Here is a 23012-nt window from a genome sequence, read left to right on the forward strand (position 1 = left end):
AAAGGACCCAGAAATGCAAACCAGTCAGTAAAAGGAACTTATGGACACTTAAAGGTTCAATGAACAGTTAGAAATTTAGAGATATATTAATTGAAGCATTTGACAGGGGAGAAGAGACAGAGACTTATGTAGAGAACTAAAAGTTCCTTCTGGACAACCTATTGAGGGCAACAATCAAATTCGTGGCTGATGCAAAGTTTCAGCCAAACCAAGGGTGACATGGCAGAGGAGCCATAAAAAATAAAAGGCAGGCTTGGAAGGTTTGGAAATATGGGGGCAACAGAGAAGTATATCAGGCAATTAGAAGAGAAACTAAGAGATAAGTATATTTAGTAAAGAGAGAAGCAGAAAAGAAGAGGTGTGCCAATGTTCTATGGCATGTGGACTGAAGGTATAGGTGTTCTGGATTACAGGGCAGTGTATCAGAGAAAATCAAGATGTGGGAGAGAAGTGTGTGGAGAAGGATAATGGCACACTCACACTCAGTGATTCTGAAAAGAGACATGGAAATGTTATTATGAAAAGCTACTAAATGTGGAGAAAGAGAGTCTTTCTAATGTGAACCAAACAGAAGGTTCAGCCATTCTTGATAATAGAAGTGTGATAGACCAGGGTTTTTCAAACTGTGGTCCGTGGACCACAGGGGGTCCGCAAGAACAAGACAGTGGGTCTGTGGACAGCAAATACTTTTTATGGGCAATTTGATTTTATATATGTTTTTTAATCGAAATCTTTTAATTGACAATAAACCTATTTGTTAAATATTGTTAAATAAATAAATGTAAAAATATATGTTATTTTAAGCAAATATTTATGTATAAATTTCATAAGCGTTTATAAGGGGGTCCCTAAGGTAAAGCCTGAAATATAAAGGGGTCCGCAAGTTAAAAAGTTTGAAAACCCCTGTGATAGACAAAGCAATCAAAATGTGAAGACACAGAATGTTTCTGGTCCATCAGGGATTACTGCTGAAATGTTTAAAATAGCTGGTAGAGTATGATACAGCCTAGTCAGCCATACAGTTCATTATGTTGTACAGGAAGCTATCATACCAAGTGACTTATGTAATATCATCATAGTCAACTGTTTGTAGGGTAAAGTAGATACCTTAGCAAGAAGTAATAACAAAGGTATCATATTACTGGATCAGCTTATGAAAGTCATCAAAATAGTCAGTGCTTAATTAATTGGGAAGAAGGTTAACCTAGATTTGATGCAGTTTGGTGTTGTGCCAAAGAGATGATTTCTTTAGAGTTCAGCAACTGCAGGAGAAGAAATTAGCAAAACGTAAACCACTGTACTTGGCATTCACTGAACTAGAAAGGGTGTCTTGCTCCCTAATTGTGAGGTTACTTCAGAAGCTAGAAGTAGATGAATGGCTAGTGAGAGGTGTTTAAACAATTTACATGGATGCTGTCCTTAAGATGAGTGTTAACAATACATATAGTAATAAATCTAGTGTGCAGGTAGGAGTTCATAAAGGTTCGGTTATCTGTTCCCTCTTATTTATCATAGTCCTCCTGTCATAATAGAGGAAGTTAAGACGGGCTGGCCATAGGAATTCCTCTATGCTGATGAACTTATTCTCACAGCTGAAACTGTAGCAGAATTAGAAATGAAATTCCAGGTGTGGAAACAAATCTGGAGTCAAAAGGCCTTGAAGTTAACTTAGGAAAGACCAAAGTTCTAGTTAGCAGGAAAATAGAGTGTTAATCGCTCAGATAAATGACCCTGTTCAATATGTAGAAGGGGTGTTGGTAGAAATTCTATATGTTGTACACAGCGCAAACTATGAACACATAAGAGGTGCAGTGGAATCACAGGAAGGTTAAGAGAGACAGTAGATATTATTTATGGCAGGTGCACAGATGCAATAAACACTAAAAGTATATAGTAAATTTTCTGGAACATCCTTAGAGGTAGTAGATAGTTTCTGTTACCTAGGTGATTTAATTAGCAGAGGGGAGGGATGTGCTGAAAGTATTTTGCTAAAATAAGAAACGTTTGGAGAAAGTTCAGAGAACTATTACCTATAACAAAAGGCACCTCTCTCTCAGAGTGAAGGGCAGATTGTACAATGCCCGTATACAAACAACAATGTTAAATAATAGTTAAATTTGGGTTGTTAATGCAGAGAACATGTGAAGGCTAGAAAAGAATGAAGCTATCATGCTCCACTGGATGTGAAACATCAATGTGCATGTAGGACAGAAGACATGAGAGAAAAATTGGACATAAGAGGCATCAGATATAGTGTGCAGGAGAGAAGACTGCTGGTGTGGTCATATGATGAAGATGGATGAGGACAGTTGTATAAAGACGAGCCAATTGCTAAATGTGGAAGGAGCCAGTGGAAGAGGGTGACTCAGGAAGATGTGGGATGAAGTGGTGAAAGCTGACCTTAAGATGTTGAGCTTCTTGGAAGAGATAATGGGAAACCAAGACAAATGGTAATGTACTGTGCTTGAGAAGACCCATTCATCTCAGTAGTGCTGAGGTCCTGTCAAATTTTCCCCCATCCCACAACTTATCTTCTCCATCCCTCCATCAATCTTCTGTGGCACTACTCACTCAGGTGTTGTAAATGATACCACTTATCCTCTAATTGTAATCCTACTACAATCTTTTGTCACTTCCTCCTCCTTGACTCACAGTTATTTCCTTTCCTTCATTTCCTCTCCTTGCATCCAACTCAATTTCCATCTCTAATTATCTCTCACATTAATTTCACTCTAGCCCACTTACATCAGACACCCAACATTCCTGTTCTATCCTTTTTCTGTCCCTCATATTCACCTTGTGCCTTGACCTCACATCTCTCTCTCTTTCTTTCTTGATGGGGAAGCCATGTATTCACCTTTTCAGCAAGACTCTTGTCTTCTCCTTCTCTAATACTTTTATATCCCTCAAAACTATATCTCTCTTAGTTGAGGGAGCTTGTCTTGCTGGTGCCCTGAAAAAAACACCCAGTACACTGGGAAGAGTGGAGGCACATGGCCTAGTGGTTTAGAGCAGTAGACTCGCAGTCAAGGGATTGCGGGTTCGAACCAGGCGATGTGTGTGCTTATGAGCAAAAGACCTAAGCTCCACATGGCTCCGGCAGAAGGTAATGGCAAACTTCTGCTGACTCTTTTGCCACAACTTTCTCTCACTCTTTCCTCCTGCATCTAGCAGCTCACCAGTGACGGACCAGCATTCCATCCAGGTGGGGAACCTATATGCCAATGAAACTGGGAAACCAGCCCTTATGAGCCAGGCATGACTCGAAAAGGAACAAACAACAACACACTGTGAAGTGGTTGGCATTAAGAAGAGCTTCCAGCTGTAGAAACCATGCTAAAACAGACACTGGAGCTCAGTACAGCCCTCTGGCTTGTTAGTTTATGCCAAACAATTCAACCTATGCTAGCATGAAAAAAGAGACATTAAACGATGATGATGATGATGAATACACACACACATGCACATACACATGTACATATGTATGTACATGTGTATGTATATATATATATATGGCCTTTGTGCTGGTGGCACGTAAAAACACCCACTACACTCTCGGAGTGGTTGGCGTTAGGAAGGGCATCCAGCTGTAGAAACTCTGCCAAATCAGATTGGAGCCTGGTGTAGCCATCTGGTTCACCAGTCCTCAGTCAAATCGTCCAACCCATGCTAGCATGGAAAGCGGACGTTAAACGATGATGATGATATATGTATATATGTGTGTAATTGTGTCTCTGTCTTAAAATCACGTTATAGTTGTAAACAAGCGCCACCATCATACAAGCAGTGTTGTTCATTTTCCAATCTTCAGTGAAAATCTGCCTGACAGTGGTGAAATATTATCTTGCTTGAAAACAAGAGGTGGTTAGTGAAAAGAAGGAAATCCGTCCATAAAAATCTATGCCACAAATTTCATCTGACCCGAACAAGCATGGAAAGTAGATGTTAAAATGATGATGATGATGATGTACAATTCAATCTCCACAGGTTTTGAGATGAGAATTCAATTTATCAAAGTACTGAATTCCTTACTGATTGAATTAGCATGTAAAGCAGGTGTGCATTCCACAAGTAGATGACCCATCAATGAAATCATCAGGTTGAAACAGCACGACATGATGTGTGGCAAGGTTTGAACTGTGACAAAGGGTAGACAATCTGTCTACCCATTTTCACTCACAAAGTTTGAGTCAATACAAGACGATAATAAAAGACACTTGCCCAACATGCAATGCAGTGGCATCAAAGATACATTGCGACTGTGATATGAACTTTTTAAGTATTTGACCATACGCACACATACACACATATGTAAGTATCAATATATATACATACAAACATATGCATATAAACATATCTATAAAGAGTAAATATATAAACACACATATGCAAACGTGTGTGTATATATATACACAAACACACACACACTCATACATATACGGATATTTGCCTATTTTTATACATCATTCACATAGTTGTATATGTATACACAAACATATATACATATATGTGTGAAGGCTTACATTTACACTTTATGTCTATCTATCTATCTAGCTAGCTAGCTATCTTTATAAATTTACCTGTATATGTATACAGCATGAGCATGGTTATATTTACACACACACATATACAAGCATATATAGGAGCATACATACTCGTACATATGCCTATATTTATGAGTGTGTGTGTGTGTGTGTTTTAATATATATATATATCATATAAATATATATGTTTATATAATATACTTCTATATGCTTATATACGTTTGTATATATACATATGTAGGAGAGGGGGACAGATAGTGATGATATATATATATATAAATCTGTGTGTGTGTGTCAGAGTGGGATCTTTTCATTGGCAATATGCATGAAATACATCGTAAGTCTCACTGCCGGATTTTTTCCCCTTTGAAATATACGAGTGTTTTTAAAATACATAAGTGCACACACAACACACGCACCACGCAAATATGCGTTTGAATGCATTCGTTCGTCTGTTCGTATGCTTATGCATATTTGTGTATATGACACGTGTGTCAAAACACTATTGCAATCTAGAGAGGTAATATATTATATTGTTTTCATCATTAACATGAACATTATCTCCAGAGTTACATCGTTGACTTGCTACTCATCACCACTGCTATTATTATCGATATAATCACTAATAAACTGAGACAAAGGGGGTTTGTCTGAACAGGACAAAGTGTTTAAAAAACATGGGAAATACATTTTGGAGAATTTGAAACAAAGATTGACAAAAGCACACCAGTTGTGTTCGTGCGTTTTATTGTGGTCATGCATAGTTCGTTCTTATGTGACAGATAGCAGCATGTTCTAGTTGATGGAAACAAGACACTTGCAGCTTGGTCATGTCAATAACTTGTCGGACGGTTTGATAAAGATGAGAATCACTAAAGCTCAGAAAATACAATTGTAGCAGATTGACAGTTTATTGGGAGAAAAGAGGGGGTGAGGAAGAGACAAAAGGCTTGAAAGACAGGCGTATGTGTCGGAGATGTATGTGCGACAGACCTTAAGTGACTGTCTCAAACAGTTATCCCTAATCAAATTCATTTACCTACCTGCCAAAGAATTCATATCATCCAATAGAGTAATCCTTCAGCGATGACGATGTATACGACGGCGAAGAAAAAGAAAGAGAAACCACTACAACAGCAACAACATCAACAGGAACCATTGCAAATCAAGCCAGCCGTTAGAGTCTGTTCTTCGTATATGTTCGAGTTAACTACTCTATACGATTTATCTATCTCTCTCTCTCTTTTACTCAATCATTCAGTTGCTCTCTCACTCACCCAGCCTCCCTCACACTCAACAGCCCCTTCTCTCTCTCTCTCTTTAGCTAGTTGGCATTTCGTTGTTATTATTGTAGTTATTGATGTTATAGTTTAGCTATCAACACTGATGTTATTATTTTGGTGTGATTTTTGTTTTGATATTGACATCTCTTTCAATAATTGCAACAATAATAATAGTGCATTCTTAAATTTTGAAGACTATCTAACTCTTTCCTTTCTCTCGATATATTTTTAATTTTTGTTTTCTCTTTTTTGGGGGAGTGGGGGAGACAGTAAAGAATATGAAGCTCTCTCTCTCACTTTCTTTCTTTCTCTCTCTCTCCTCACCCACAAACATAAAAAGAGAGATAGTTAGAAAACGAAAGTTAAGTGAAGAGTATTGGTTCTCTTATGACTAAATTGCAGAGGCTGTTCAATCTTACTACGGGTGGGTCGTAGGTTGTGGATACATATACACTCCTCACATTTTGATCCGTCTCACACTTTGTTTCTTTATTCATCACTTCTATCACTAATCATCTTTCCTATCTTAAAGCTGATTGATTTTTTTTTAAATGTATTTTACTCTCTCTCTTTCTGGCCCTCTTTGTTGTTCTTTCCCTCCAACTTCTCTATTAATCTTATTCTTTTTCTTCGTAATTGAAGCGCTCTTTTCTATTGTGTTCTGTAATTCTTCTTTCATTCTTCTTTCCTTTTTGTCTCTCATGTTCATATTTCTCTTTAGGTGTATCCCCTCTTTAATTTATCTTCTTTTCTCTCTTTAACTTACTCTCATTTCTCTGGTTTTTCTTTCTCTTTCTCTAACATACGTCTCTTTTCGGCCATTCTGGTTGTCTGCCTCTCACTCTCTCTCTCTCTCTCTCTACTTTATTCTCCTATTCACTCGTTATCACTTTTTATCATCATTTCCCTTGCTCTCTTTCATTACTCCCTCTCTATCAGTATTTCTATCTTTCTTTCTCTTCCCAATTACTTCCTCCCCTTTGTTTCCCCTGCCTTCTCATTTCCATTCGCTCATTACTTACTTCGCTGGCAGTTATTTCATTTCATTTTTTAAAATCTAATGTTTCGCTGCTTCTCTTGTTTCTACTTTCAATACTGGGTCTCTCAGTTTTGTTTTTCAATTTTCGTGTCCCATTTAGTTTTTTTCTTTTTTCTTCCTCTTTTATTGACTTGTGCTGTTTTCTTCTTTCACTCTCATTTCTCTTTCTCTTATTCTTTCTTTCTCGTCTCATTTTCATTTCTCACTTCACTAAATTTTTCCCTCCTACATTTCGGAGACCTAAGCTTCAATGATTCCTGTTTTACTATCATGATCCAATCCTCAAAATTTTCATTCAGCTGTTCTCTTTCTTAAAGTCCATTTACTTATGTCAGTCTTTCTTTTCATCTGATCTGTTTCAATCAAGCGACTCTGTAACTTGTCTTTTATTTCCCTGCTTCTTCCTTTACCATCATCACCACTATCTGTCTATCCATATCTATCTATTCTATTCTATTCTATTCTATCATGTGTGTGCCTGTCTTATTGTCATTATAATTTCTTCCTTCATTTATTGTTTCTTTTTCTTTCATTCCTTTGATCCATTCTCCCTTTTCCTCAATTCTATTCTTTGTTATACATTTCTATTTCTTCGACTTTTCCCCCCTTTTGTATCTCCTTTTCTCAGTGTAATCGTCCTTCTCTCTCTCTCTCTCTCTCTCTCTCCTGTACATATTGTTATAATCAGTATCTCATTGTGTATATATGTGGTTGTGTGTATGCGTATGTGTGTTTACGTTTTTTGATTTTAGTTCTTTTTTTCCTTTCTCTAATGGTATTCATTTCATTTCATTTATTTATTTATTTTCATTTCCTTTCCTAATATACCACTTATATCCAGTTGCATTCATTCAACAAGTCAAATTGAAGAGAAGCTTCTCGCTGGACTCAACCTTGATCGAAGTCCGTATTGTTTCAATTCGCTGTTAATTCCTCTTTGCCTTGAAGGTTGATATGAAGTTCTTGCTTCCTACATCGAATGGAACTTGATTTCTTGGCCTCAACTTTTTATGAGCTTTCAATTCTTCGGAGATAGTAAATAATAATCCTAGTGCTTTGTAGAGCTGTGATTAAGCCATGAAAATCAAACATGAATAATAACAACGCCCACCACATCCATCGAAACAAAAAGGAATGGATGGATGGAATGAATGACGAAAAAGAAAGAGATGAGTTGACAGACCCGTGAAAGAACATTACGGTGTAGCGGGGTGACAAATGTAGTGAGTCCTTCCTCGTGTGAGTGGCCTCCGTAGCCCTCTTCTGAAGGTAACCCTATCATAAATAGATGAATAGACACATGAACAGGCGTAGAAACAATGAAACAAACGGATAGATAGACAATCATAGGAATGCTAGAGATGTAAAGTAAAAAAGTGAGAGAAAAGACGACTGCATCAGTGAATGCTTATGTATAAATATTAATGTGGAATTTGGATTGACAACATCGATAGCGCATCAGACAAAATAATATGTGGCATTTAGTTGCGACCATTTATTATGTTCTGAGTTCAAATTACACGAAGGTCAACTTTTATTTTCATTCCTCTTGGAAGTAAATGATAAGATATGTTTCAGTCATGTACTGAGGTCAATTTATATTTCAATAATGCGTACCATATCCTTTATCTCTTACGCTTTCCAGTCATTGGACTGCAGCCATGCTGGGACACCACCTTGAAGGGTTTAGTCGAACAAATCGACCCCAGTACTTTTTTTTAAATCTGGGACTCATGCTATCATCTCTTGTCAAACCGCTAAATTAGAGACGTAAACAAACCAACACCAGTTGTCGAGCAGTGGAGAGGGGACACACATACACATAAACAAACGATGGGCTTCTACACAGTTTCTGTCTACCACATTCAATCATGAGGCGTTGGTCGACCTGGGACTATAGAAGTAAACACTTGCTCAAGGTACTGTGCAGTAGAACAGAACCAGAAATCATATGCACAAAAATAATTGCTGGAAAGAAAGGTGTAAGGACCGTGCGACAAGGAGAGGTGACGTGGAATGGCTCCTTTAGTACATCGCACGGTCGATACAAATAAAAGTACAAAAAGAGGATAAATGAGTATAAGTGCTAGAGGGTAAAGAGAGACACAACCGGTAGAAGGTTTAAGAGAAGATTTTATTGATACGTCAACATGTGTGTCTGTGTATGTGAGTGCAACATATAAACATAATAATAGACAGGTCGTCATGTAAGCAAAGTGTATGTGTGTACAAACATGGATGTTTGTGTGTGTGATAAGTACAGAGCATAGAAAACAGTCTATAAGGGCGTTAGAAGAAAGTCCAGACAGAAGGACGATAAATACCAGTTCATATTCAAGGTACACAGTGGTAGAGGTGCTGTACAAGAAGTCTTGGCAGCAAAGCAGAGCCGAGAAAAGATACTGTCGCCCGAGAAGTTGAGGCTACGATGCTGTGGCCAGTTACTTGGTACAGGAGGTCTCGCAGGTTGTACTCGCTGTTAACCATGGTGAAGTAATTCACAAACAGTGTGGAGATAGAACCTTTGCGAATACTGCTGGTGGTGTGTACGTAGAGAAGTTGGTGTAGTTAAGAAGATGATGGTGGCGACGAAGATGGAGTTTGCCGTAAGCTGCTGGTTGAGTGTTGAGCCTCCATGTGGCTGTTGTCGTCGCTGGAACTGGCTGTGTGCTCTGTAGTCAGCGGCTAAACCTCAGAAGGTTTGGAGCCGAGAAGACTGACAAACTGTGACAGTGAGAAGCTAGCTGTTTATAACATTCAGTCAGCTCAAACTGGGGTTCAGAAAAGCCTGTCTCATGCGACATTATCTGAAGGCTGCGATTGGTTGGGTTGCATCTTGGCGCACAATAGAACAGGAGACAAAATGCGCCAATACCAACCAAACAGAGTGATGGACACAACAGGGTCCAAAAGTGTGGGCAAAGGCTAGCTGTTATCCACTACGTCTGTATCCATGTATATATATAACAGAGAGAGAAAGAGAGAAGTATCCCTTAAGGCATATGCTACAAAGGTAAATATAAAGATGAAAATGAATTTTGGCTTCAAAATTTGAACTCAGAACTGAGGGAATGGAACTGGCCACCAAAGAACATTTTGCCAGACACACCTGTGTCATTCCATCACTGATACTAAGTTCTGATATTCCTTAGAAAATATCTTGCCCAGGTTTGAAAGGAACTTTTTAAGTTCAGATCTATAGGCTCATGAGACATACGAAAGCTCCAGGTGAATCTTCCTCACAGAGCAGTGGAGACAGCAAAGTAAAGTTGACAAACTGGATGCTTTACTGTTCTGAGATCAACTTTGCTGAACCACCTTTACATGTCTTCTCTTTCTAGTGTGAATAAAACATATATGTTTAATATACTTAGACTTTTTTCATTACAGAAAAAATATTGACTTTTTTCTTTTTTAATGGCTTTAGTCAGAAGGAAAGGACTACATTCATGATCTTTTCAGACCTTCCAAGATTGGTGAGCTTGATATGGTTGATGCTCTTTTTGAATGACTGTAATTTAATGACAGCAGGAGAAACATAGGTGAAGAGGGTATTCTAGAAGGATGACTCTCTAGGGAAAAAGGATTGGGTAAGTATTAGAGTAGGGTCAGTTAAATAAGTGAAAGTATAATTAACATTTAAAATACTATAAAGACTAAAATTAAACATCCAGGGAAAATCCCAATAAATAGTTGTTGAGACAGATTTTAAGCTTTACAACTATTACGAACTAGCTTCAAAGTCACACTCCATGCAGACTTTTAAGTTAGTTCCTGTTGAGGGCTTATTGAGCCTTCAGTCCCAAACAGAAGAGAGCAATAATAATCTCTACTCTAGGCACAAGGCCCGAAATTTGGGGGGAGGGGACCAGTCAATTAGATTGACCCAGGATGCAACTGGTACTTAATTTATCGACCCTGAAAGGATGAAAGGCATAGTTGACCTCGGCAGAATTTGAACTCAGAATGTAAAGACAGATGAAATACCGCTAAGCATTACACTCGGCGTGCTAACGTTTCTGCTAGCTAACTACCTTATGAGAGCAATAATAATGAAACATTTATTGGTATCCTACCATCTCAAATTTATATCACAGAGTATCATATTTGGAGAATTTTGTATCATTGTGATATTTGGAGATCACTGTAAAGCTGAACAAAATTCTTGGTTTTAACTGTGGTGTTACTATGAAGAGATTGTTGCCATTTCCAACTCTGGAACAACCAACATAGGAAAAGCACTGCTGCAAGAGGTGAAGTCCAATGATTTAGAGTGATTGTCCTTGACTCTAGCTAATTGTATTATTGTAGCTAATGGAGGTAACTGTCACAAAGGTTTGGTATTAAATTCAAAAAGTTTTGGTCAGTTTTCTAACACAGAATGTCGCATTTATTATTATAGCGCTTGTAAACCATTTAAAATCTCTCACAGTCACCCAAATGCTCTTTCGTCAGATCCCAATGCTGGATGTTCAAGAACCAAATGAAAGTCAGATTTTCAACCCTGGGATCATCCTGATTCCAAAAAGGTATATGTCTATGCAGGGCAAATGTAGACTGAGATACAGGGGTCACGGACAGACAGAATTTCACTTTTATTTATATAGAAGCGGAAAACAACTTATCTTATATGGAAGCATGAAATATTGACAGAAGTAATTTGTTTGTATTATAATTCTGCAATTTTTAATAACTTTTTTCTTCTTTGGAAATTCTCTCCTTTGTTGTGCACCATTAGTCTAAGTAAGAAGAGCATTATTTATGATCTTTGCATTTCTTCAAGAATTGTGGAGATTGTGAAAATAATTCAACTACAAATGGTCGCAATATCTGGGACTATTAAAGTTTGCAAGACCTTAAGATTTAAAGGATGATGCATAAAACAAGATACCTTTCTGGTAAATTTTTACCACCTCATCCCAAGCTTTCCACCAAAAAAAAAAAAAAAAGATTTTTCGCGTGGAATCAACCCGTGGTGGTGAGGAAATGGTGAATTTTTACCTCACCCCGACACTTTTCACCAAAAAAAAAAAATTTCCAAAATATCCGGGCCGCATATTTTTTCTGAATCAGGATTTTCATGGTTTTTCCTCTCTTTTGGTGAAAAGTGTGGGGGTGAGGTGATAAAAATTTACTTTCGGTCAGTATACAGTTTGAGACCCGTTAATGAAAAGAAAAAAAAAAGAAACAGCCTACTAGATGTAAAAAAATGTGTAGAAAACGAAAATGAAAAAAAAAGTTGCACAACCGAACGGGGCGGAGCAGGTGGTTGGAGAAAGGATTTTCAGAAAATTCACAAGATCTGTTTTTCCCATCATAACTTTCAGGAAATGGGATATATATTGATGAAATTTTATAAAAATACTGTTCAAATGACACAAATTACGATTATAAAGAAATTTCTGGAGAAAAATTTTCCCGAAGGGGTGGGGCGAGAACTATCGGGAAATTCATACAATCCGTTTTTTTCCCCTCATAACTTTCAGGAAAATGTATATCTTTTAATGAAATTTTACAGAAACACCTTTCAAACAGCATAGATTACGATTATAAAGAAATTTGTGGTAACAATGTTTTTTCGAAGGGGTGGGGAGACGACTGTTGGAAAGTTCACACGATCCAATTTTTTTCCCCTCATAACTTTCAGGATGTAGTTTAGCGCCCGGTCACCAGAACGGAAAAAAAAAAAACAGTCTAATAGGTGTAAAAAAAATGTGTAGAAAATGAATATGAAAACAAAAATTTGCGCAAACATACATGGACATAACTTAATCTTGGTTGGTAATTATTTGACGGCAACGATCCGAGAGAAGAAGGTATAACTTGGTTGCCTCCCCGTTCGTTTGCGCAAATATTTTCTCCATATTCGTTTTCTACACATTTTTAATCTATGCTGTTTGAAAGATATTTCTGTAAAATTTGATCAAAAGACATCCATTTTCCGGCGCTAAACTAGATCCTGAAAGTTATGAGGGGAAAAAAACGGATTGTGTGACAGTCCTCTCCCCACTCCTTCGGAAAAAAAAATTTTTCTCCACAAATTTCTTTATAATTGTAATCTATGTTGTTTGAAAGGTGTTTCTGTAAAATTTCATTAAAAGATATCCATTTTCCTGAAAGTTATGAAGGAGAAAAACGGATCGTGCGAATTTTCCGACAGTCTGCTCCTCACTCCTTCGAAAAACATTTTCCCCAGAAATTTCTTTATAATCGTAATTTGCGTCATTTGAACGGTATCTCTATAAAATTTCAGTAATATATATCCATTTTCCCGAAAGTTATGAGGGAAAATTGGATCTTGTGAATTTTCCGAAAGTTCTCTCCGCCCCCACCTCGTTCGTTTGCGCAATTTTTTTTTTTTTTCATATTCGTTTTCTACACATTTTTTTTTTACATCAAGTAGGCTGGGGCTTTTTTTTTTTGTTTTGTTTTGTTTTCGTTAACGAGTCTGAAACTGTATATTGACCTTACCAAGTGGCCGGTCAAAATTTATTCTGAATTAAACAAAAGAACATACACAAATATAACCACTATGTTGTTAAACCTCAGATGAGTTCTGACAGAGCAGACCTCTGAAGGCGTAGACAGAGTATTTGAACATTATCTTACAAACACACTCATTATGTACGTATTTTCCTTGTTGCACACATCCAGGGGATTTCAAGAGATCGGGATTTCTGTTACACAGTGCTTTCGTTAAGAAATACTTCTAGCAGACAAGTAACATGATTTTACCGCCTTGAACTACTTTTTAGGTCTTTTTTAATTGAAGAATATCAATCTAAGGGCGAGTTACCAGAGTTGACTATAATAACGGTGACGCAATATATGTTACCTTGTTACCGTTAATGACGCTTTCTGATAGCACAACGCTTGCATTTTCCTTTTTCAAAATTTAAATATGTCTGGAAAATTTGTAACAGTGAACTACGAAGTTTTTGGTAAAGTCCAAGGTGTTTTTTTCCGCAAATGTACTCAAATTAAAGCGAAAGAATTGAATGTAGTCGGCTGGGTAATGAATACTAACCAGAAGACTGTGAAAGGCGTCATTCAGGGTTCAAGAGAGCAAATCGTCCCCATGAAAAAGTGGTTATCAGAAGAAGGGAGTCCTTCTTCATCTATCGAAAAATGTGAATTTTCCAAAGAAGTTTTTATCCCAACCTTAAAATTCAAAAAATTTGAAATAATACGTTAATAACCTGAAATCGAAAATCTTTACAAAAACATTTGATTTTTTTTTTCTTTCAATTTATGTGATGTATAATTTATTATTGAATTCATATTGTTTTTTATTACCTTCGGTAGATTTGGAGAAAACTTTTGCTTAAAGAACTTATGGAATCGAGTCTTATTAAAAATAACTGCCAAAATACCTTGCGGTGTTTGTTTATGTCTCTTGCTGCTCTGCGTTCAAATCCCGTCGACCGTCTTTCGCTTTCCTTTTTAAATGGTATACTTTACCGTTCACACTTTCAGTAAATTAAGTACCACCACTCACGTGTTTATGTCAAATAAATCGCTTATTATTTTCCCCAAAAAGTTGTAGCCTGTCTGAGTTCAGATCTAGCTGAAGTTGACTTTTCATTTCTTCATTGACCATTACACATCTTTTTCCTTGATCATGTGTACCTATGTCAGAAATCATTTTTACTTTCCTCTGTTTCTATTTATCTGTGTATAATTTGTATAAATATTTTTTTTATTATAAATGCGAAACACCACCACCGAGGAATCGACGAAAGCTTAAATAATAAACCGCGATATGGCGAGGTATTACTGTATTCCGTAAAATACTGGATCATCTTGGATATTGATATTTTACTACTTTTATAATTATGTATTATCTGGCATAACTACAGATTTCTGCACCCCGCCCCCAACTTTGGATTTCATTAAAAAATGGATATTTTTTAATGAAATTTTCTACGAAATGTGTTATATTCTGAATATCCATTTTCTTGAAAGTTAAGTCAATTGAAGTGAACTCTGGTGAATTTTCCAAAATTCCCCACCCTTCCTAAAATATTTCCTCCCCAAATTTTGTAAATTCGGAATCTACATGATATAATGCATATTCATAGAGAATTTCATTAAAAAACATCTATTTTTCTGAAAGTTATGAATATCTAGGCGTAGGAGTGGTTGTGTGATTGTATATTTAAAATTGTAAATATTTAATCGATACGGCTACTTCACCCCTTTTATGTTTGTCCTTGTTCGTCCCCTCTTTGTAATGCCTTTATGGCAAATATTTATGAAATAAAGAAGCTTGCTTACCAACCACATGGTTCCGGGTTCAGTCCCACTGCGTGGCACCTTGGGCAAGCGTCTTCTACTATAGCCTCGGGCCGACCAAAGCCTTGTGAGTGGGTTTGGTAGACGGAAACTGAAAGAAGCCCGTCGTATGTATATAATATATATGTGTGTGTGTGTCTGTGTTTGTCCTCCCAACATCGCTTGACAACCGATGCTGGTGTGTTTACGTCTCCGTAACATTAGCGCTTCGTCAAAAGAGACCGATAGAATACTAGGCTTACAAAGAATAAGTCCTGGGTCGATTTGCTCGACTAAAGGCGGTGCTCCAGCATGGCCACAGTCAAATGACTGAAACAAGTAAAAGAGTATCAAAGCTGGGGGTATACTAAACTCCGAGTCGTTATGCTTTATTATTTTTATGTGCTGAGTTTTAATCCTGCCGAAGTTTATGAAAGAAGTATCAGTCAATTACGAGTCGGTTTAATTGACCAATTCCTTCTCCAGATTTTGCGACTTGATGCCCGGAATGACAAAAGGGCGATGAATTTGCAGCATCGTAAGAACGTCGGTATTTCTTCGGTTCATTGCATTCCGGATTGAAACTAAGTTTATCTCATACTGACGTCCTCCACCCTCTGAGTCAATAAAGCAAAGTACGAGTCGAAGTACTGAAGTTGATTTCATCGACTAGCTCCTTTACCACTTCAGGCTTTGTGCTTGTTAAAATTTGTGTGTGTATGTATAACGTCCTTGTCTTTATTTGCATTATTTACATTTGACGGATATATGTCCTCATGTTGTTTGTTGTTAACACAACGTTTCGGCTGATAGGATCTTGTTCAAAACGGGGGCACCAGTTTTCATTTATGTTTTATGCAGTGTTTTTGGTACCGAAAGACTTTCAAACTTCGTATACTTATCTATTTTGTGTTATAGAACAGAAAAAAATTTTTGTATTCGAATTTATTTCATGTAAAAAATTGTCTTATTTCGATAATTTCAACCAATCACTGACAAGTATTCAGCTGTTTATACTTACTCCTTCTGACATTTTGCAGAGAGGCAACACACGTGTGTTCGTTAAGAAAATACTGGTGCCCCCGTTTTGAACAAGATCCGGCTGATATACTCTCCAGCCTTCTTCAGGTGTCCTAGGGACCCCAGGACACCTGAAGAAGGCTGGAGAGTATATCAGTCGAAATGTGTTAACAACAAACAAGATGAGGACAAATATCCGTCAAATGTAAATAATGTACATAATTCCTCATCTCTCAAATATAGAACTGTCCTTGTCTTTATTCTCTTTTATATATGATTACAAGATTTTGCTAAATTTCTTCTATCACATGAAGTTTTACAAATTTTCACCTAATTATGAAAAAATATATATTGTTCTGATGCTGCATTGCATCACGAAAGTCGCAGGCATGCCCAAGTGCTTCTTGTTGAGTATTATAAATAACATTTAAGTTATCCCCATGGATGTAATCTTTTATTGAATTCGCGAACCTCGAAAATTGTAAATATTGTGCCACAGACGTAATCTTTTATCAAACTTACGACTCTCATAACACTTATTGGGCCCCACAGATCAATATTAGGTATACTTTCTCTTTTCTTATACACAAAGTTTGGTATTTAAACCTTGTTTACAGTTTTCGAGGGTTGTAAAATCGATAAAAGTTTACATCCGCGGGGACTGACTTAAGTCAGCCGGCCACAAGTGAGGAATTAAACAGTGCTGTGGCACAATGTTTCATCCCTTTGTTTTTTTTTTTTCAGAAGTTATGTAGTTACAGGAAGATTTGGTTGCTATTTCTAGCAGATTAAGGGAGCATGTAAAGGTTTGGGCTCATTTCCATGGCAATGGTGATCAGCATACGATAGATCGCCAAATGGAGGCCGCTGATAGGCTAAAAATATAAAACTTTAAATGCTCGTAACTTCTTATTAATTTCTAGAAAAAAAATGAATGCGATTTTTGTCATCAGTATATAAAGCTACATTAGAAGTACACATTTTGAAAATTTCAAAAACGCCAAGTGAGTGGAAGAAATTCTACCTCTTTACTTATTGAATTCATTTTGCGCTAGCGATCTAATTTTGTTATAAATTAGAAACGCATATTTTTCACTTTTTAAAAAACCATATAATATACACACACATATATATATATATACGTGTGTGTGTGTGTGTGTATTCCAGTTCACTGAATAAACTATCACATTGATTTAAAGCATGGATATCACCAGTGACTCGCAAGGGACAACGAGTCACTGGCGTTACACGTTGAAATATCTAAGGTTATATTGTATAAGCCTTAATGTCTTTTCACAAAAATTGTTTTATCGAGGGTAGTGCTCCGTTGATTGAGATAACTAGTTTACACCCTTCTCATATCGAACCATCTAAGAAATACAAAGAAATGTGTATTCTGTAAATTTTCTAAATTTGAGTAATGTAGGTACCATTAAAAAAAATCACCCTTGTGAACAGGCACGTAGCCACGGTGGGAGGGGGGTATAGGATGCTCAGCACCCCCAGTTAAAATTTCAATCCCCACCCCCAGTATGAGAATTTGTTTTATCCACTTTTGAAATAATACATTATCGCCGCCTTTTTTCTCATAAGCAATATCTGAAGTCGTTAAAGATGCAATAAATTGAATTTCTTTTGATTTAGTAGTTAGTGATATGGAAACGTGGGTAAATTTAGAGCTGGTCAAAGTGTTTGTTGTAGCTGTAATTGTCGCAGAATTGGCTGCTGACCCGGTCGTCAACTGTGGGTTGAATTAAGGAGTGGCTGCTTCTGAATTACCGGTGACATCCATGGTAGTATAAGAAGTCACTGGTGACCCCCGTTCTAGGCAAAGGATTAAGTAATTTTGGAATTGTCTTCCTGTGAAAACGTTTTATTCTGGCGATATGTTGAAAGAACTTATTGTAATTGATATAATGGATACTCTATCTTAGATTCAAGAATATTTCCCTTTGCTGTGTACATATTTATGCAATTGCTCCTCTTGTTTATTAATAGCGCTAATTTTATTATGCTCTTTAAAATTATTCTATAAACAGAGGTTTTTGTACCTAAGGCAAGTAAATTATTAAAATATGCATAATGTTAAAAATGGATTAATTTGAATTTTTTCTTCATTGGTTCAATTAATTAATTTTTTGTAAAGGATCTTCAATTTTCTGATAAAGGTTTAAAATTTATTATATTTCGGGATGGTCATTTTTATCTTTATTTTTCTAAACATTCCGAAACAATATCTGTTTCAATACACCATCTCACACCAGGAATCTTGCAAAACAAATACATAAACGTCTTTAAATAAATTTTACAGATGTCAGGGGAGATAACTATAAAATATGACCAGGTATAATGCAAAAAAGCTTAATTTATAAGCACTAGAAATATTAATTAATTACAACGTGATGAAATGGTTTATCCAATTGACTGAACTTATCCATATTTTCTCCTATACTAAAACCTCAGGATAACCGAGTAAAATTACACCGACATATTCGCTACATGAAAGCTTAATAGTAAAACGACAGGGCTCAAGTTCATAAAAAAAGAAAACAGGGGAGATAACCCTTGAACTAATTAACCCATTAAAATGAAGTAAGGAATACAATAGGGAGTAAGTCATGTATACTAGCATTCGTTTTATTATTAAGTTTTCACTCAGCACGCGTTACTATTATTCGTGCTATTTGATCCTATGCCTGGGCTCCTGAGCTATTTGTACCAAATTCTGACAGGGATTAGAAGCAATGACAATGTAGAAATTGTATTATATATTTTATGGTAGATGAGGCTGTCATAACATTTATGGTACACTTTCGACATTGTCATTAAGCACAATTTACGTGTACTGGTATTTACCAACGATTAGTCGATCAAAACATGCAGTACTCAGTGATTCTGTATCTATTTACTGTTGCTACGATGTGCGTGCCCAGCATTGCCACCATTATACCCGTGTTATGGGTTCTAAAGGTTAAGTATATATGTGTGTATGTGTCTGCGTGTGTGTATATATATAGGTGTGTGCGCGCGCGCAACACACATACACACTAGCTAATGCGCATGTACTGGAACCATTCGCAAACAAGTATTTCCTGTATTGAATACATTTTAATGAAGGGCACATAAGTTAGCACCAAACAAAGCAGTAATAATATTAGATGTGTAGCAAAACTTCAATAACATTATATTGCAAATGAACAGGATGAGTTGAATTCAGATTGCCAATACTGCGTGTGTTAATGAAACTGAGTGCCCTATATAAGAAAAACTGCCCTGTGCATAATAAAACCTGAATAGAATCACGTTGCAAAGGATACACGTTTAATTTCACTTTAGGAATAAATCCCTCTACATCCAATGATTTGTGATTAAAAAAAAAACGATTAAGTTTTATTTGAACTGTGACATATAGAAAAATCCAATGTTGAGAAAGGCAGTTAAAATGCCAGTTGTAAAATTTAAACATAGTACGGGCTGGTAATCAATATCTAATTCATTCAACTGGCCAACGACAAATTAAAGGTTGGCAATAAGAAAATATTTCATGTTAAACTAGTAGGAAGAATAAACAATCATGTAAGAGTTATCTACCCTTACTCAGAAGGATTTTTGTCTGCCTTGTTAAGTGCTGTCAGCTTAATATGTTTTTTGATCTTATAAAACTTATATTTTACATTCTATTTATTAAACACAAAACAACAAATTTATAGAAAAAAGGAAAACCAGATTTGGGGAGACTTTCTTTTTTTGGTAACATTGGTAAAATAAATGTGATTGCTGTCATTTCATTTGTTTTTCCATCTTTTTGTAACATGAGTCCTAGCCACAAAACAATTCTTATGCATTGACATATTTACTTCATAATTACCTAAGCTATTACACACACACACACACACACACACACACACACACACACATGATGGGCTTCTTTCAGTTTTCTGTCTACCAAATCTATCTACAAGGCTTTGGTTGGCCTGAGCAGTAGAACTGACCCATGAACCATGTAGCTGGGAAGCAAATCTCTTACCACACAGCAATGCTTATGTCTAATTTGTGAAAATATGTTTAAAAATATAACCTTTAAGAGCAACTGAGCACTTGAAAACAAAAGATCCAGATAGAGCCCATAAAGATTTAAGTCATTTTTATTTATTTAAAATTATATTTGGAAACCATTCTAGAATTAAAAAGCTACTTATAAGATAAAACAACAATTGAGAAAAGATTTATTACAACTGATAAAATTTCAAAAGTCAATACTAAATGTTGGAAGCACTCCTTATTTTATCATTTGCGTAAAGTGTTATGTTACCTTTGATAACTGATATAATTTCTTTGATTCCATTTGGTAATAACTCAGTTGCATCTAGAATTGATCAAATGCTAAATGACATAGAAAGTAGGCAAGTAATAAGGCTTTATTATTTGTTTTTGTGTGCTACACCAAGACAAATCAAAAGATTATTGAAGAGTTGCTATTTGCTGTAAAATTGTAACTTATATAAAAAAGTTCAACAGTTACCACCACCAACAACAACAACAACAATGACAACAAAACTACAACAATACCTAGGTGCCTAAGTGGCCACACAAGGTGAGAGTAGAAGTGGGTGAGTGGATGGTTTACAAGAGTGTATGTGAAGGAGAATCAGGAGGCAGGCTGCCAAAATGGGTAGGGTTGAATGTTGAATGAACACAGAGCTAATCCACACATTGTGGATACATTTTCCAATAATTAAAAATTTCTCTTACAAAAATTATTTCATATGCAGTTGATGAGGTGCCATCAATGATTGGTTGTCATCATGGATTTGTAATCCTCTTAAAAAGAGCAATTCTAAAATATTTTAGTGATAGATTTAAGTTGTAATCAAAGCTCACTCATTAAATATGAGTATATTTTACCAATTTTGCTCAATAAACAGAAGAGAATTTGAGCAGCTTTTAATACATACAGAAGAAGAAGTTTGCCAGTGTTCTGTGTTGTGAGGAACAGAGGCTTGAAGTGTTTTGGATTGCAAGACATTGTGTTAAAGAAAATCGTGGTGTGGTAGGAGAGAAATGTGTTTGCATGGATGATGGGTCCCTGGCAGTTAGTAACCCTGCAAAGAAGGAAGCTTGGAAGTGCCACTATAAAAGGCTACTAAATGTAGAGAACTCATAAGAGAGGGAGAGTCTGCCTAGTGAGGATCCAACAGAGGGACCAACTATCCAAATAGACAATAGCATGGTAGACTAAGTCATAAAGAATATGAAGATGGGAAAAGCCCCTGGTCCATCTGGAATAACCATTGAGATGCTTAAAATATTTGGTGGTGTGGTTTATGATTTAGTCACCCATATAGTTAATCAGGTTGTACATGGAGGAGTCATACTCAATGACTGGTGTAGCAGCATCACAGTCAAATGCTACAAAGGTAAAGGTGATGCCTTAGATAGAAATAATTACAGAATTATCAGATTGTTGGATCAGGTGTTGAGAGTTACAGAGAGGGTCATAACCCAACTAATTAGGGACAAGGTTAGTGTAGATGAGATGCAGTTTGGTTTTGTGCCAGGGAGAACACCACTGATGCTATATTTCTGGTAAGGCAGTGGCAGGAGAAATGCCTAGCCAAAGACAAACCTCTGTACTTGGCTTTTGTTCACATGGAGAAAGCCTTTGACAGGGTCCCTTGATCCCTTATCTGATGGTCAATGCAGAAACTAGGGATAGATGAATTATTGGTGAGAGCTGTACAAGCTATACTGTCAGTAATGTGAGTATAGCATTGAATTCAGGGTACATATAGGGGTTCACCAGGGATCAGTCCTCAGCCCCCTCTTGTTTATCATAGTCCTCCAAGCAATAACAGAGGAATTTAAGATGGGCTGCCCTGGGAGCTCCTCTACACTGATGACCTTGTTCTTATAACTGAATCACTATCATAACTAGGGGAGAAGTTTCAGGTGTGAAAGCAAGGTTTAGAATCGAAAGTTAACCTAGCAAAAACCAAAGTCTTAGTAAGTAGGAAGGTAGACAAATCACAGATTCCTTCAGGTAGATGGCTCTACTCGATTGGTAGGAAAGGTGTCAGCAGAAATTCCATAAGACGTAACTGGTGTAAGCTATCAACACATAAGAGGTGCATCAATATCATAGGGAGGTTAACTGAGAAAATAAGTTTTGTGTTGAATGGTACACAGGTACAATAAACACTAAAAATGTACATAAAACAGACTCCATCAAGTGCCAGGTGGGTAAGCTAGAGGTAGTTGATAGCCTCCATTATCTAGGTGACCAAGTCAGTAGCAAAGGTAGATGCTCTGAGAGCATAGCTACAAGAATCAGAATAGGTTGGGCAAAGTTCAAAGAGCTCCTACCTCTGTTGGCAACAAAGGGCATCAAATATGGTGTGTAAGAGAGATGACTGCACTGGTATGGTCATGTGATGCATATGGACGAAGACAGTTGTGTAAAGAAGTGCCGGTCTCTAACTGTGGAGGGAACCTGTGGAAGAGCTAGACTCAGGAAGACATGGGATGAGATGGTGAAGCATGATCTTCGAATGTTATTCCTCACGGAGGCAATGAATAGTGACCAAGACTTTTGGCGATATGCTGTGCTTGAGAAGACCCGTCAAGCTAAGTGAATTGTAGTAATGGCTGATGCCAATGTCATGCACCTTTTGAGTGTTAGACCTCACGGAGGCATTGTGGCCAATGCCAGTGTTGTGTACCTGGCACCTGTGCCGGTGACATGTAAAAAGCACATGTCGAGCATGGAACCTCATGGAGTCAATGACAAATGACTGAGACCTTTGGCATTATGCCATGCTTGAGAAGACCTATCAGACCAAGTGAAATTGTAGT

General features: G+C 36.8%; 1 protein-coding gene and 1 pseudogene across 3 annotated transcripts in view; one reads left to right on the top strand and one right to left on the bottom strand.

The window, feature by feature from the left end:
• Positions 1-14791, bottom strand: part of LOC106876239 (transmembrane protein 117) — a 117709-nt gene extending 102918 nt beyond the window's left edge. The window contains exons 1-2 of one of the 3 annotated variants that reach the window (XM_089352662.1): positions 14240-14791; positions 5588-8141 (exon numbers count right to left, since the gene is read on the bottom strand). The gene's annotated coding sequence lies outside the window, so the exon portion shown is untranslated. Of the gene's footprint in view, positions 1-5557; positions 8142-14239 lie in introns of all 3 variants that reach the window. The other 2 variants (XM_089352663.1, XM_089352658.1) reach the window with 2 other exon arrangements.
• On the top strand, positions 13391-14238 carry LOC149135647 (acylphosphatase-1 pseudogene; annotated as a pseudogene).
• Positions 14792-23012: the final 8221 nt, after the last annotated feature.

Source organism: Octopus bimaculoides, chromosome 5 (genome assembly GCF_046866305.1).
Source record: "Octopus bimaculoides isolate indiv1 chromosome 5, ASM4686630v1, whole genome shotgun sequence".
In the NCBI taxonomy this organism is placed as follows: Eukaryota; Metazoa; Mollusca; class Cephalopoda; order Octopoda; family Octopodidae; genus Octopus; species Octopus bimaculoides.